Source organism: Schistocerca serialis, chromosome 1 (assembly GCF_023864345.2).
Source record: "Schistocerca serialis cubense isolate TAMUIC-IGC-003099 chromosome 1, iqSchSeri2.2, whole genome shotgun sequence".
Taxonomy (NCBI): domain Eukaryota; kingdom Metazoa; phylum Arthropoda; class Insecta; order Orthoptera; family Acrididae; genus Schistocerca; species Schistocerca serialis.
Window position 1 is genome coordinate 1,109,669,765 of NC_064638.1, and position 13,907 is coordinate 1,109,683,671.

At 40.1% G+C, this 13,907-nt stretch overlaps 1 protein-coding gene across 1 annotated transcript in view; it reads left to right on the forward strand.

Annotated features, from left to right (window-relative positions):
• Nucleotides 1–465: 465 nt before the first annotated feature.
• Nucleotides 466–13,907, forward strand: part of LOC126459326 (uncharacterized) — a 96,774-nt gene continuing 83,332 nt past the window's right edge. The window contains exon 1 of the mRNA XM_050095853.1: nucleotides 466–542. The gene's annotated coding sequence lies outside the window, so the exon portion shown is untranslated. The remainder of the gene's footprint in view (nucleotides 543–13,907) is intronic.

The following is a 13,907-nucleotide window of genomic DNA, read 5'->3' on the forward strand; positions in this document are numbered from 1 at the left end:
ATTAAATTTATGTTCTTACGGGTTTGGGCTGGGCGATGATGAGTCAGTGAATCCACCAGGACATTTTCTTTTATATATTTAAAAGATACTCATGCCTCAGATAGCACTGATCAAACAGTATGTTTGCGAAGTGTGCTCAAAGAAAGCCTTTATTTTCTTCGACAATTGTTGCGTCCTCCCGTCGTATTCATGAAGGAACTAGTTTTTTGCGACCAGTATTGTCACTACTGAACGGTAAAGTGCGGTCTGTCTTCCGCCCACAATCTAGGGTTACTGTGCGCACTGAAGTGAAAGGAATATTGAGCGACGTAGAAATACAGTCGAGTGGACTGTTTACGTATTCGTCGCGTGGCTACGAGGCTTATCGGGGATTCCACTGGAGATTAAACTACATGCTTTCTTTTCTTCGCGTCGCTCCTTGCATTCATCGCCCTGAATACTGCACGGCCAAGGTAGCAGTCAGCTGGTATAAAGTCTCTCCGCCGCCTTCGTTCCGGTCTCGTGCAGCGCAGAACTGGCAAACCCCGTCAGCGAAGTTACAGGTGAGTGACAGAAAGTGGCTCCGGAGGCCTCTGGCCGGCACCGGAAGTTTGGAAAGGCTCATTATCATTTGCCGTAGGCAAACGAGATATACCAACAGGCGACAAAATATGTGCACTACATCTGTCAGTGTGCGCACCTGTCGTCTGCGCTTCCTCGGGCTGCCCATTATCACATGTAAATATGCCAGAGGGAACCGGTCCTTCCCCAACTGTCAGTGTCATGCTAGCCACTGTGTATAACAAATGTCAACAGTATTTCGCAGTATTTGCGCTATCGGTACCTAGCTGTGACGCTACACCTCGGGGCCCGGAAATAATGCTTTCTTTTGCTTACAGAGGAACGTATTTCGTATATTATTTTGAAAGCTACACAGTAAAAATCTGTATTTTCGCTAAGACACTAATGCCAACCTACGTGCCAGTTTCCTCTGATCTGTGTTAGTCTAAAATGTGTGTGTCACATGAGAGTCCTTTTACCTTTTCAACCTGTAACTGTAAGGTACGTACCTGTGCAAATTCACGTAGTATTCCCTATTAACAGAAGAACTAGTTTTATTCATAAATGTCAGTGCCTTTTACTCAAGGTGCCGTCAGAGCTGACACCATACTTCCGCCCAGAGGCGTTTCAGTATAACAACTTGAGTACTTTGGATAGCTCCATTTATCCTTCTTCGAAGTGTGGCAAGGTTCGGATATGAAGTTTGTTCACAAAATCCTTGATGTATCATCAAGCTCACAAAAGAATGAAGCTATATTGGGGGAAGGTGTGCGTGTATGAAATATATTGCTTCCCGAGGAGATCACGAATGTAAAATCAGAGAGATTCGAGCGCGCACGGAGGCTTTCCGGCAGTCGTTCTTCCCGCAAACCATACGCGACTGGAACAGGAAAGGGAGGTAATGACAGTGGCACGCAAAGTGCCCTTCGCCACACACCGCTGGGTGGCTTGCGGAGTATAAATGTAGATATAGAAGTAGAAGGTGTTTGTCAACGAATTGATATGACCTGACGAGCCGGCCAGGATGGCCGAGCGGTTCTAGGGGCTACTGTCTGGAACTGCGCGACCGCTACGGTCGCAGGTTCGAATCCTGCGTCGGGCATGGATGTGTGTGATGTCCTTAGGTTGGTTAGGTTTAAGTAGTTCTAAGTTCTAGGGGACTGATGACCTCAGAAGTTGAGTCCCATAGTGCTCAGAGCCATTCGAACCATGCCATTGACCTGACGAAACTACAATGTCCAGCCGTAAGTGCTGTTCTTTTATTGCTCTGGGAGATGACTCATATGAACAACATATGAAATATTAGTTCACTTTATTACATGAATGATAAAAAGATTTCATTAACTTGATACAGCCCTTTACCACAGGGTTACTTGATAACTTACAACTTTCATTATCTGTTAAGGGGGGTAGGACGTCAAACGGGCCGACTTGGAGCAGGAGAGGCACCACAGGACATTTTAATTTCCACTGTCTATACTTTTACAAATAGATTCATAAAACTTTAACAGCATGACCAGGAAGGATTCAGGACTCATACTCATAGCAGTGGAAGCTCAAAAACGTAACAAAACACATTTTTTACATGTGAAATTTCATCATTTTTTCACTTACTACCGGCTGCATTTGTTGCTATAGGTACATATTTCTTCCTAAGTAAGAGAGATTCTTCGATGACTTTTGCACAGCATACAAACCATAGTTACAGGTGTATGAAACTCTAGAAGTTATTTAATTTATGAAAAAATGAATGAACTGTTACATTTTAAACTTCATGTTTATAAAAAACTCAAGTTTTATAGTTAATTATCTCATTTTTTCCACAGTTTTTTGATACATTTGGAAAATTCTAGAGTTTCATACACCTGTAACTACTGTTTGTAGGCTATGAAAAATTCATCGAAGAATCTCTCTTACTTAGGAAGAAAAGTATACCTATAGCAACAAATGCAGCCAGTAATAAGTGAAAAAATGATGAAATTTCACATGTAAAAAGGAGGTATTTTGCTACGTTTTTGAACTTACACTGCGTTGAGTGTGAGTCCTCAATCCTTTCTGGTCATGGTGACAAAGTTTTATGAATTTATTTGTAAATGTATGGACAATAGAAATTAAAATGTCCTGTGCTGACTCTCCTGCTCCAAGTCGGCCCGTTTGACGTCCTACCCCCCCCCCCCCCCCCTTAAAGCATCACTTGGTGCACTTATTAGAAAACTCTTCTCTTTAAGTACAGTGTTAAATATTTACACATTATTTACAAAAGTACATGTTCGAAGTATTTCACTGGGGGGAATGCAGTGGGGAAGCCAGTGGGCATTCTGGTGAGATCCTGTCCTGGAACTGCAGGTTATGTAGCAAGAGTAAGTTGATAGAGGAGCAGGAGCGTAAGATCTGTGCCCTTCAGGTGCAGTTGAAAAACGCACAGGAGGAGCTAGATAGGATGAGGAGGGAGAAGGGGGTTGGGGAATGGGAGCTGGCTGTTGGCAAGAGATCTGGTAGGAGAAGAAGATTTTCAGATAGTTTTACTATTGGTGTTTACAATAGATATGACCAACTGTCAGAGTCTAGTGGAGAGGAATCTCTAGTAGCTGTAGATGTAGGAAGTATGCAACAGACCTCAGTAGTTACTGTGCCTAGAACAGTTGCAAAGTCGAAGAGGAAGAAGAAGGTTCTGCTGTTAGGTAGTTCTCATGGCAGAGGTGTAGGCCAGCAGTTGCAGGAAGTGCTGGGGAGTGAGTACCAGGTCACCAGCATTGTGAAGCCTAATGCAGGATTGGCTCAGGTGACTGTTAACATAGGGGGGTTATGTAGGGATTTTACCAAAGAGGATCAGGTAGTGATTGTGGGTGGGGCTGGTGATAGTATTGATAGGGATGGGGAGTGTGACATAGATGGTGACCTGGAAAAGATAGCCACTCAGACTGGCAACACGAATGTGCATTTCGTGGAACTGTTTCTGCGTCACGATCGACCTCATCTTGATACAGCCGTCAGGCGTAATAACATGAGACTTGGGGGTGCGCTGATGACAGAAAGCATGGGTCACATTTCGGTGGTGTCGGTGGAGTCTATCAGCAGGACGGGTTTCAGTAGACATGACCTGCACCTCAACAGGTATGGGAAGTGGAGGTTGGCAAAGCTTATAGGTGACAGCATAGGTGGCGTTGGTGGGACCACTCATGGAAAAATTCCTGTAGTAGTGGGTGTTAGAGCTTCACCTTTTTTAGATTGAAGTCAGCTGATAGGTATTCCTGCTTAAGGGAAGTCTCTCTAACAAAGGAACCACTTTTGACAAAGCTTAGGTATCCGAGTAATGAGGGAATTAGTATATTTCATCAAAATATACAAGGTATTAGAGATAAAGTTAGTGAACTGCTTATAGATGTTGACTCTGAAATTATTGGTATATCTGAACACTTCTTAAATAAGGAAATAATTCAGAGGCTTCCTTTACCAGGATACAGGTTGGCTGGCAGCTTTTCTAGGAGCTCTTTGCGGTGTGGGGGAGTAGCTATGTATGTGAAAAACGGCATCCCATTTGAGTCAATTGATGTTTCAAAGTACTGCACTGAAAAGGTGTTTGAAGGTTGTACAGGTGTGGTTAAATTTAACGGAGCTAAACTTCTAACTGTTGTTATTTATAGATCCCCAGACTCCGATTTCACAACATTTTTGCTAAAGCTAGAAGAGGTTCTTGGTTCACTTTATAGGAAATGAAAAAGTTAGTTATATGTGGTGACTTCAATATTAATTGTATAAGTGATTGTGCAAGGAAGAGGATGCTGGTAGACCTCCTTAATTCATATAATCTTATGCAAACCGTATTCTTTCCAACGAGAGTGCAAGGGAAGAGTAGAACAACCATAGACAACATTTTTGTTCATTCCTCATTACTAGAAGGGCATTCTGTTAGCAAAAAGGTGAATGGCCTTTCAGATCATGATGCACAAATTTTAACTCTAAAAGATTTTTGTGCTGCAACACGTGTTAAATATAGTCATCAGCTGTTTAGGAAAGCTGATCCAGTTGCTGTAGAGACTTTTGTAAACCTTATCAAGGAACAAAAGTGGCAAGATGTTTATAGCGCTGATACAGTAGACGATAAATATAATGCTTTTCTCAAGACTTTTCTCGTGCTCTTTGAAAGTTGCTTTCCGTTAGAACGTTCAAAACAGGGTACTAGCACAAACAGGCAGCCTGGGTGGCTGACTAGAGGGATAAGAATATCTTGCAGAACAAAGTGGCAATTATATCAGAACGTTAGAAACAGTCAAAATCTAAATGCAGCAGCCCTTTACAAACAGTATTGTAAGATGCTTAAAAATGTTATTAGGAAGGCAAAAAGTATGTGGTAGCCAGATAGAACAGCTAAGTCTCAGGATAAAATTAAAACCATATGGTCAGTCGTAAAGGAAGTGGCTGGTCTGCAGAGACAGGTCGAGGATATAGAATCAGTGCGTAGTGGGAATGTCCGTATTACTGATACGTCGCATATATGTACAGTATTTAATAATCACTTTCTGAATATAGCAGGTGGACTAAATAGAAACCTAGTCCCAACAGGGAATCATATAGCGCTCTTAGAAAAAAGTGTTTCGAGACTGTTACCTGAAATGCTCCTCCATGATACTGACAAGAAGGAGATTGAGTTAATAATTAAATCACTAAAGACCAAGAACACTCATGGATATGACGGGGTATCTAGCAGAATACTGAAGTATTGTTCTATGTATGTTAGCCCAGTACTTAGCCATATCTGTAACTTTTCCTTTAGGAGTGGTCAGTTTCCTGACCGATTAAAGTACTCGGTAGTGAAGCCACTTTATAAAAAGGGAGACATTGATAATGTTGACAATTTTAGACCTGTTTCTATGCCATCGGTGTTTGCTAAAGTTATCGAGAAGGTTTGTATATACAACGTTACTGGAGCATTTAAATTCACATAATTTGCTTTCAAATGTTCAGTTTGGTTTTAGAAATGATTTAACAACTGAAAATGCTATATTCTCTTTCCTCTGTGAGGTTTTGGACGGATTAAATGAAAGGTAGCGAACGCTAGGTGTTTTATTTGATTTAACGAAGGCTTTTGAATGTGTTGACCAAAACATATTACTGCAGAAGTTGGACCATTATGGAATAAGCGGAGTAGCTTACAATTGGTTCGCCTCTTACTTTAAGAACAGAAAGCAGAATGTAATTATCCGCAATATTGAGAGTGGTAGTGATGTTCAGTCCCAATGGGGCACTGTTAAGTGGGGCATTCCCCAAGGGTCGGCGCTGGGGCCACTGCTGTTTCTTATTTATATAAATGATATGCCTTTTAGTATTACAGGTGTTTCAAAAATATTTCTGTTTGCTGATGACACCAGCTTGATAGTGAAGGATATTGTGTGTAATATTGAAACAGTATCAAATAATGTAGTTCATGAAATAAGTTCGTGGCTTGTGGAAAATAATTTGATGCTAAATCACAGTAAGACTCAGTTTTTACAGTTTCTAACTCACAATTCAACAAGAACCGATATTTTGATCAGACAGAATGGGCATATTTTAAGCGAGACGGAACAGTTCAAGTTCCTAGGTGTTCGGACAGATAGTAAGCTGTTGTGGAAAGCCCATGTCCAGGATCTTGTTCAGAAACTAAATGCTGCTTTATTTACCATTAGAACAGTATCTGAAATAAGTGACACTTCAACACGAAAAGTAGTCTACTTCGCATATTTTCATACGCTTATGTCGTATGGTATTATTTTTTGGGGTAATTCTTCTGATTCAAAAAGGGTATTTTTGGTTCAAAAACGGGCTGTTCGAGCTGTATGTGGTGTAAGCTCGAGAACCTCTTGTCGACCTCTATTCAATAGTCCGGGAATTCTGACATTGCCCTCACAGTATATATTTTCTTTAATGTCGTTTGTTGTTAGCAATATTAGCCTATTCCCAAGAGTTAGCAGCTTTCACTCAGTTAATACTAGGCAGAAATCCAAGCTGCATGTGGAATGCACTTCCTTCACTCTTGTGCAGGAAGGAGTGCAGTATTCTGCTGCATCCATTTTCAATAAGCTGCCACAAGAACTCAAAAATCTTAGCAGTAGCCCAGACTCTTTTAAGTCTAAACTGAAGAGTTTCCTTATGGCTCACTCCTTCTATTCTGTCGAGGAGCTCCTGGAAGAGCTAAAAAATTAAGCAAATTCCAGTGTTACATTGTTGATTTTCTTTATTTAAACTTACGACTTGTCACCTGAATATGTTTCTTTTTATATTTCATTTTATCTGTTTCTAATTTCGTGTTATAATTTCATGTATTGACTCGTTCCATGAACATGGAGACTTCTCCTTAATTTGGTCCCACGGAACAATAATTAAATAAATAAATAAAATAAATAAATCTGAGATTTTTAACAACATGTTAGTCCTACTCGATTATGTTGGCTGCTTCAGCTGAGGTCATGAACTGTATAGAGCCGTTCCATGTTATATTGGCCTCCGTGAGAGAGTGCTACTGTGCTGTGAGAGAGGCACAGTCTTCAGGTGTGTCTCCTATTCCTCGTTGCGGGTTACAGTGAGACCTCGCTTACGTCTTTGGTGTCGATGTGCGTTGCAGACTTTGGTGTTGCACCACGATCTCTGGACGATATCACAGGTCTGTTTCCAACTATCAACTACCGAGAATGGTTAGAACAACAACGGACCACTAAAAAAGTGGTCTGTTTGCTGAAAAACTAACCTCTCAATTTGTTAATATCGGGATTATGTCAAAGTAGACGTCATCATCACAATGCCAGTACCCAGTGAAAAGAGCTTATCACCTTAGTAAAGGTAAGTGCACGCATCTACGATTTGCCACGAATATATTCCTCAGTGGGAAAAGAGCTTCCAAACAGTAGTGCCTGATTTTGGAGATTAACGGGTTGTGACAAATGGCAGGTAACAAGGTTGAAACCATCACAAATTGTTAGTAGTCATAGTTTTCAATGATTGTGATTTAACCATTATAATCATCAAGCTACAGCGGTTTGCACAGAGACCCATTGATGGTTGGGTTGTGTACATTCGACTCCAGTGATGTGCGTTTACTTGATTTATGAAAACTGTGCGAACAATTTCTGCCATACTGGCATTCGGTGGATTAAGGGAAGGGAAAAATTAGTGTGGCTGTAAAATGTCGATTTTTATTTTTTTATTGAAAACTTTTATTTGGAGTTTTCTCTTTAATCTAATTCATGTGTCGCTGATTTTGGATGACCCTAAAAAAGGTATTTTGAAATAATTTACAGCTAAAGTAATTTATACAGGTCCCATGAGCAATTGTTCAGTTAGAACAAGATATCTCGGAAACTGTTTGCTCTAGAAGGCGGCTATATATGTCGATTTGTAGTGAACATCCTGCTGCTACAATGGTTGGTAGATATCTCTTCCTTCTTGTTGTATAATGCATGGTATCATCTGCGTTCTGTTAGGCACATTACACCATTTGTAGTGTGTATTTTGACGCGTTGCCCACTGAATGGCGTTTCTCACTTTGATCTGACTCCACCAAAGGAAAAAAAGAGAAGAAGCAAGAGAAATAGATTTTACAGAACATGTCCTGCTGGAAGCTTACATTCAGAGAATGAGGTTAGGGCAAGTAACATTGAACAGGGTTCTTCATCACCAAGTGCTTCGAAGAAGAAGCTTGTGAACAGTAATGAAGTCTATAGTTCGAGATGTGACAGTGAGAAAGAACTCTGGGCAACTGAAAAAATATAAAAACTGAAAAATATAAAAACAATAATCTTTTTGAGACGATCATCAATATTTCTGTGGGCTGAGATGCATTGGTAAAGGACCTAGAGCAGGAAAAGTTTTATGTGATGTTAAGAATCTGTCATGCCTCCTACGAATGTTTCAAGATATACAAAGGCCTTAGGGGAAACAGTAAAAGTAACTGTAAAAGAATTAATGAAATTTACAACAATGGAAGCAGCTGGAGAAAATGGTGGAAATAACTGCATACAATTTGACGGATCATGGCAGGAAAGAATCCATTAATTTAAGCATTCTTGTTGAGCTACAATAAGTACTGATATCAGGAAGGTGCTGGATGTCGAAGTATTGTCAAAACATTACCATGGATCACAAAAGTGGGTACCAATAATGAAAACAAACAACTGCATGAACACAACAATCAGAAAACATATGATGGATCCAGTGGAGAACTGGAAAATACCTCAGCTGTGAAGAGGTTTAAGCGCTCTCAAGAACAAATCGGTGTCGCTATGATAAATTCAGTGGTGATTGTAACTATAATTCATTCGAATCAATAATTGGCTACAGGGGCTATGATGTCCTAAGACCGCAAAAGTAGGAATGCGTCTGTCATGTGCAGAGATGAATGTGTGCCCGACCAGCAAAAAGGTTGAAAATGGCGAGACAGTTAGAGGACTTTTGACTGACGAAACAATCAATCAGCTAAGTGAATACTATCGCCAAGCCATTAGAAAGAATATAAAGAACCTGGAAAGAACGAGAATGGCAGTGTGGGCAATGTTTTCCCACAAGACTCCAAGTGATGAGAAGCTGCCACTACATAACTTGGGTCAGTTGACTGGTGTGAATACCGCAAAGCTATGGCTGCAGAAACCGAATACACCAATGGAAAAAATCGTCCCAGAAACTGTTGGCGCAGCAGTAAAGTCCTATATACAGAGATCTACACATACAGATCATCTGAATAAATTCCTCAAGGAAAAACTCAAAATGTAAATGAGTCTTTCGTTAACGTTGTATGGACCAGGGAGCACAAAAACGTATTTATGGAGTTGAAAACACAAAAAACTGTGGTCAACGATACTGGGATCACCTTCAGTGATAGAAATTCAGACATAATCAAGGTTCTGAAGCAATTCTAAATTAAGTTTGGCCATAATACAGAAGCAATTATACAAGAACTGGCTAGACATCGAGTCTCCAAAGCAGAAATTATGGTCAAAAATACAACAGAAGCTACAAAATACCTCTGGCTGAGAAGGAGACTGCGTCTGGTTGATACTCAAGATGATAAAAATTACAGAACTGGAGGGTTTTAGGCTCTCTCTTCATACAATAGTGAGTTTTCCTTTCCTTCGACTTCCAAGTGCGAATTCTGAAAAAAATATTTTTTGCAGATGTTCCCCGTTATCTCAGAAGCTACTTACGATAAAGCTATGAAATTTTTACCTCTTATTGACAGCGGTATTGTCTTTGCGTGGAAATACAATGGTACAGATAGAAACATTAGTTTGATCATAAAAACTATTTTTTTTGAAATTATATATTTTTAAGACCTCCATTAAAAATTCATTTCTTGATTCCTAACAAAGATAGATACTTGATAGTATATCAGTGAATGTATTACCTTGGATCGTTACTGAGAAAATCAGATAGAAATGTGTTAAATTTAACGTAATCAGGGTATGGCACTGAACTTCCCTAAAAACATTTCTTTATTTTGAATTCGTTGCTGCTCAGTTTCGCAGTCATTTTACATCATTTTAAATTAGAACTCATCAGAACTGAACTAATCTCTCACCAACTGTCGGTGAGGTGTTACTGCACCTCTTTTCACTCTTGTAAGTGGTATGCTACACAACTGGTGTTCAAAAAACACTTGGTGTCATGTCTTTAATTGTAAAGTACGGGCGTCCTCTTACATTGATAAATTGTGTTATTGGGTAAATGCTTGGATAGCAACACAAGTTTGTACATGTTGATGGGTAATAGTATACTATCAGTTCAAAATGCCTACTGTGGAGTAATAAAAGCAAAATAAAGGGATGTGCTAATTCACCAAATATCGCTCAACACGGCTGTTATTATTCAGACTGTTTCAAGCGGTTGCGGGTCCTATTCCCCGTAAGGAAGTTACTTCGAAATTAAACCTGCGTATTGTCAGTACTTGTTTAGGTAATCTCAAGTCGCAACCACGCTCAGATCCAAATCCGAAATCAGGGTCGCCATTGAAGTACAACGCTTAAACCCGAAAGCACCATTTATCACAAACACCAGCATACAGCCAGAAAAGAACTCCAGGATGGGAAGTGAGGCCATGTATAGAAGATTTATGAAAAGCTTAACATCCACTTAACGGTACTTTGGTAGATCTTGCGGGAAAATGTCAACATGATGAAGACATGTGCAGTTGTCTTCCCACATCTTCAAAACACATGTTCACATGTCGGCCAGTCTGTGGATGGTTTTTAAGGCGGTTTTCCATCTGCCTCGGCGAATGCAGGCTGGTTCCCCTTATTCCACCTCACTTACACTATGTCGGCGATTGTTGCGCAAACACTGTTGCCACGTACACGTACACCATAGTTACTCTACCATGCAAACATTTGGGGCTACACTCGTCTGGTGTGAGTGAGACGTTCCCCGGGAGGGGTGGGGAGGGGGGGGGGGGTGAGGGAGCGGAATGGGGGGTCCACTGGGTGTCTGGGGGTTGAACCGCACAATAACCCTGGAGTCGGTGTGGGGCGGCGGTGGGGTGAGAAGACTGCTGTAGACTGTTGTGGGGTTGTGAACCATTGACGACTACGGCGGAGACGAAGCCTCTCCGTCGTTTCTATGTCCCCAGTTTAATACAATACAACACGCCAGACAGCGTAAAACCTTTTTCCCCATCTACAAAACTGTCTTATTGAAGCGTCTTCATGTATCAAACGTTGTTGCTATACTGAAGGAATAGTGTATAGCTCTATGTTCATATCTGTGCCACAATTATGATCTAGTACAATTTCAGAGAGGACTATGATGTGGCTTTAAACTATTGTTTTATTGATGACTGTCGCTTTTCGATTGTTTTCTAATAACGGAATTTCTCAGATGAAGGAAGTTTTGCAATATTAATGTTAATAGGAATGACCGACCACAACTGTACTGAAATTATGTTTTTCTAAGGGACACGATTTCGTCAGTGGACATCATCAGGTAACATAGAAAATTCGCCAAAAGCCTTTGCAACTAATTCTCAACGAACCAGTAAACCCCCGATTCTTTCAAGTGCCGCACTCTCATGTATAAAACAGCTTCAAACGTCTGATTAATTTACAAATGAGTAAATCAGTTAAATATTTGACAGTAAGCATGTAATCGAGAAAAAGTTTAGAAAAGCTCTGAAACTATGCTTAAAGTTTGTTGTAAGTTGCGAAGTGCTCTCATTATCAAACACTTAATGCATATAGTCTGTATAATTTGAGCTCCAATTTAAGTGAAAGCTAATTTCTCACGCATCTCAATGTTTATTACGTCTTATCTACTGACCTATGTGTCGTAAAATGCTATGTTTCTGGACTGTCTCCATACAGAGTTAGCAGCAAAGAAGTAATATAACATCATGCTGCACGCTGAAGTTTTACTGCTTGAACAGTGAAAATGTAGTAAGCGAAGACCTTTTTTTTCCTTTAATAATTTTGTGGGGTTTTCCAGCGAGTAAAAGTTTTGAAATTATGTTTAAAGTTTGTTGGAAGTCTATAAGTGTTGTCATTCTGAAACACTGGATGAATATTATCTGGGTAATTTGCGCGGCATGGGTTATGATGCCTCAAGACAGTTTTTAAAGGTAATACTTGTTTTACTGCGTTAAACCGTTAGCATAACCTTTACATGAGCAGATCATAACATCATTTTAAATTTTTAAATTTGGTACGAGATACTGAAGTTCAAATTTATCTTGCCCCTGAAAGCCGGTGGATTGGCTCCCTGCAACTGGAATCGTGCAATTGGACCGAACCATGAACCGGATTAGCTTTTTAGTAATTCAGATTAGTTACAAAGACAATGGCTGACTTTCAGTACCATTTGATGATGTTCATTAAACGAAAATGGCTGTGATATAATTAACGTACCTTAAATATTGCTGTGATGTTTCGTATTAACACTGAGAATGATCAATATTATACCATGCAATGTGCTACGCAGTATTTTTCTGCGTTCCCTCACTGCCGGAAAACACTTGCTGTTGTAATATACATCTACGTTGTTGAGGAAACTAAGTAAACGTAACTGCATCCTATTTGCATAATAATCAAAAGAGTGAAATGGAAGCGTGCAGCACAGAATAACATACACATAATGTATTTTATCTTTTTTTGTCTTTCGGTTTAATCACAAAATTGTTTCATAATGAATCGATAACATGTAATTGTACTCAACTGTGGCGAACGATAACCATTAATCTGTGTCCGGGAGTTATTTAAATAATTCTAGTTTTTCAGACGTTCATACGACATAATATTTACAACCATTAGATTCAATTAATGCGCTCATTTTCTTTAGTTGATTTTCCTTGCTTATTTTTTGCATTCCATTTGCTTTTCAAGCTTTTTTTACTGTACGCTGTACGATATTTCTTTTGGAAATGCACCACAAAAATAGCGTCAAAGAGTTTCGCATTATCACATGATCGGAATTAACAGAGCTGTTACAATTCATAGTATTCCGGATTTATACATTTATTGAATGACAAACTTTACAGTACTGACAGCAAAAACTGATACGATGTTAACAAATGAACTACTGCGTATCCATTCAAGCATTTTTCGTAATGTATTATGCATCTTGTTTTATGACATATTCTACATATTTAAGGATCGTCTCGCTATGGATCTATGCAACAAAAAGTTCGTCTAACCAATGTAATGCTTCGAAAATTCATTTCATTGGGAGAATCGCCACTTTACGGAGAGGAACCTTGTCAGCACAGCGAATCACCCACCGAATTGGCGTACACCGTAGTTCGACGTTCTCCAAAGATTCAGTCCTTTTATGAGACACAAAACATCGGAGATGTGCCTCTTATTGATTTCCCGCTGCCAACTACATCAGCTGATGACCTCTACCTAAAAGATATAGGCTCGTACATAGCCTGAAGAAAATGCAACTGTGCTTTTCACTGCTTCTTCGGGGGAGAGTAGTTGGCTGTGTCGACTCCAGATAGTGCGAAAACCTCTCCACACGTTCTGTTTGGCGTATAGGTATCCACTATGAGCAACAGTACGAACACCCCTCAGCAACGTGGTGCTGGAAGAAGAGGGTTGGCAAGTGAACGCTTGGAATGGAAACTGGATCAGTGGACTTGGTTGCAGGATTTGTCTTACATCAGATGGTCGTCGTTGAAGAGTATGGAGGCGGACCTATGCGTGTTTCGGACATGCAGTCCCGCTGGCTTATCAAGGAGAGGCCAGTCGTGTTTTGCACTGTTATGATGAACGAACATGAAACACGTATCACTGCCATAGAAGGTAATTCAAGAGCTACGCAGTATCGGGAGTGGATCCTTTAGCGTAATGCCGAGCCTCATAGTCAACGATTAGGCAATGGATTCATCTTTAAGGGCGATAATGAAAGACCGA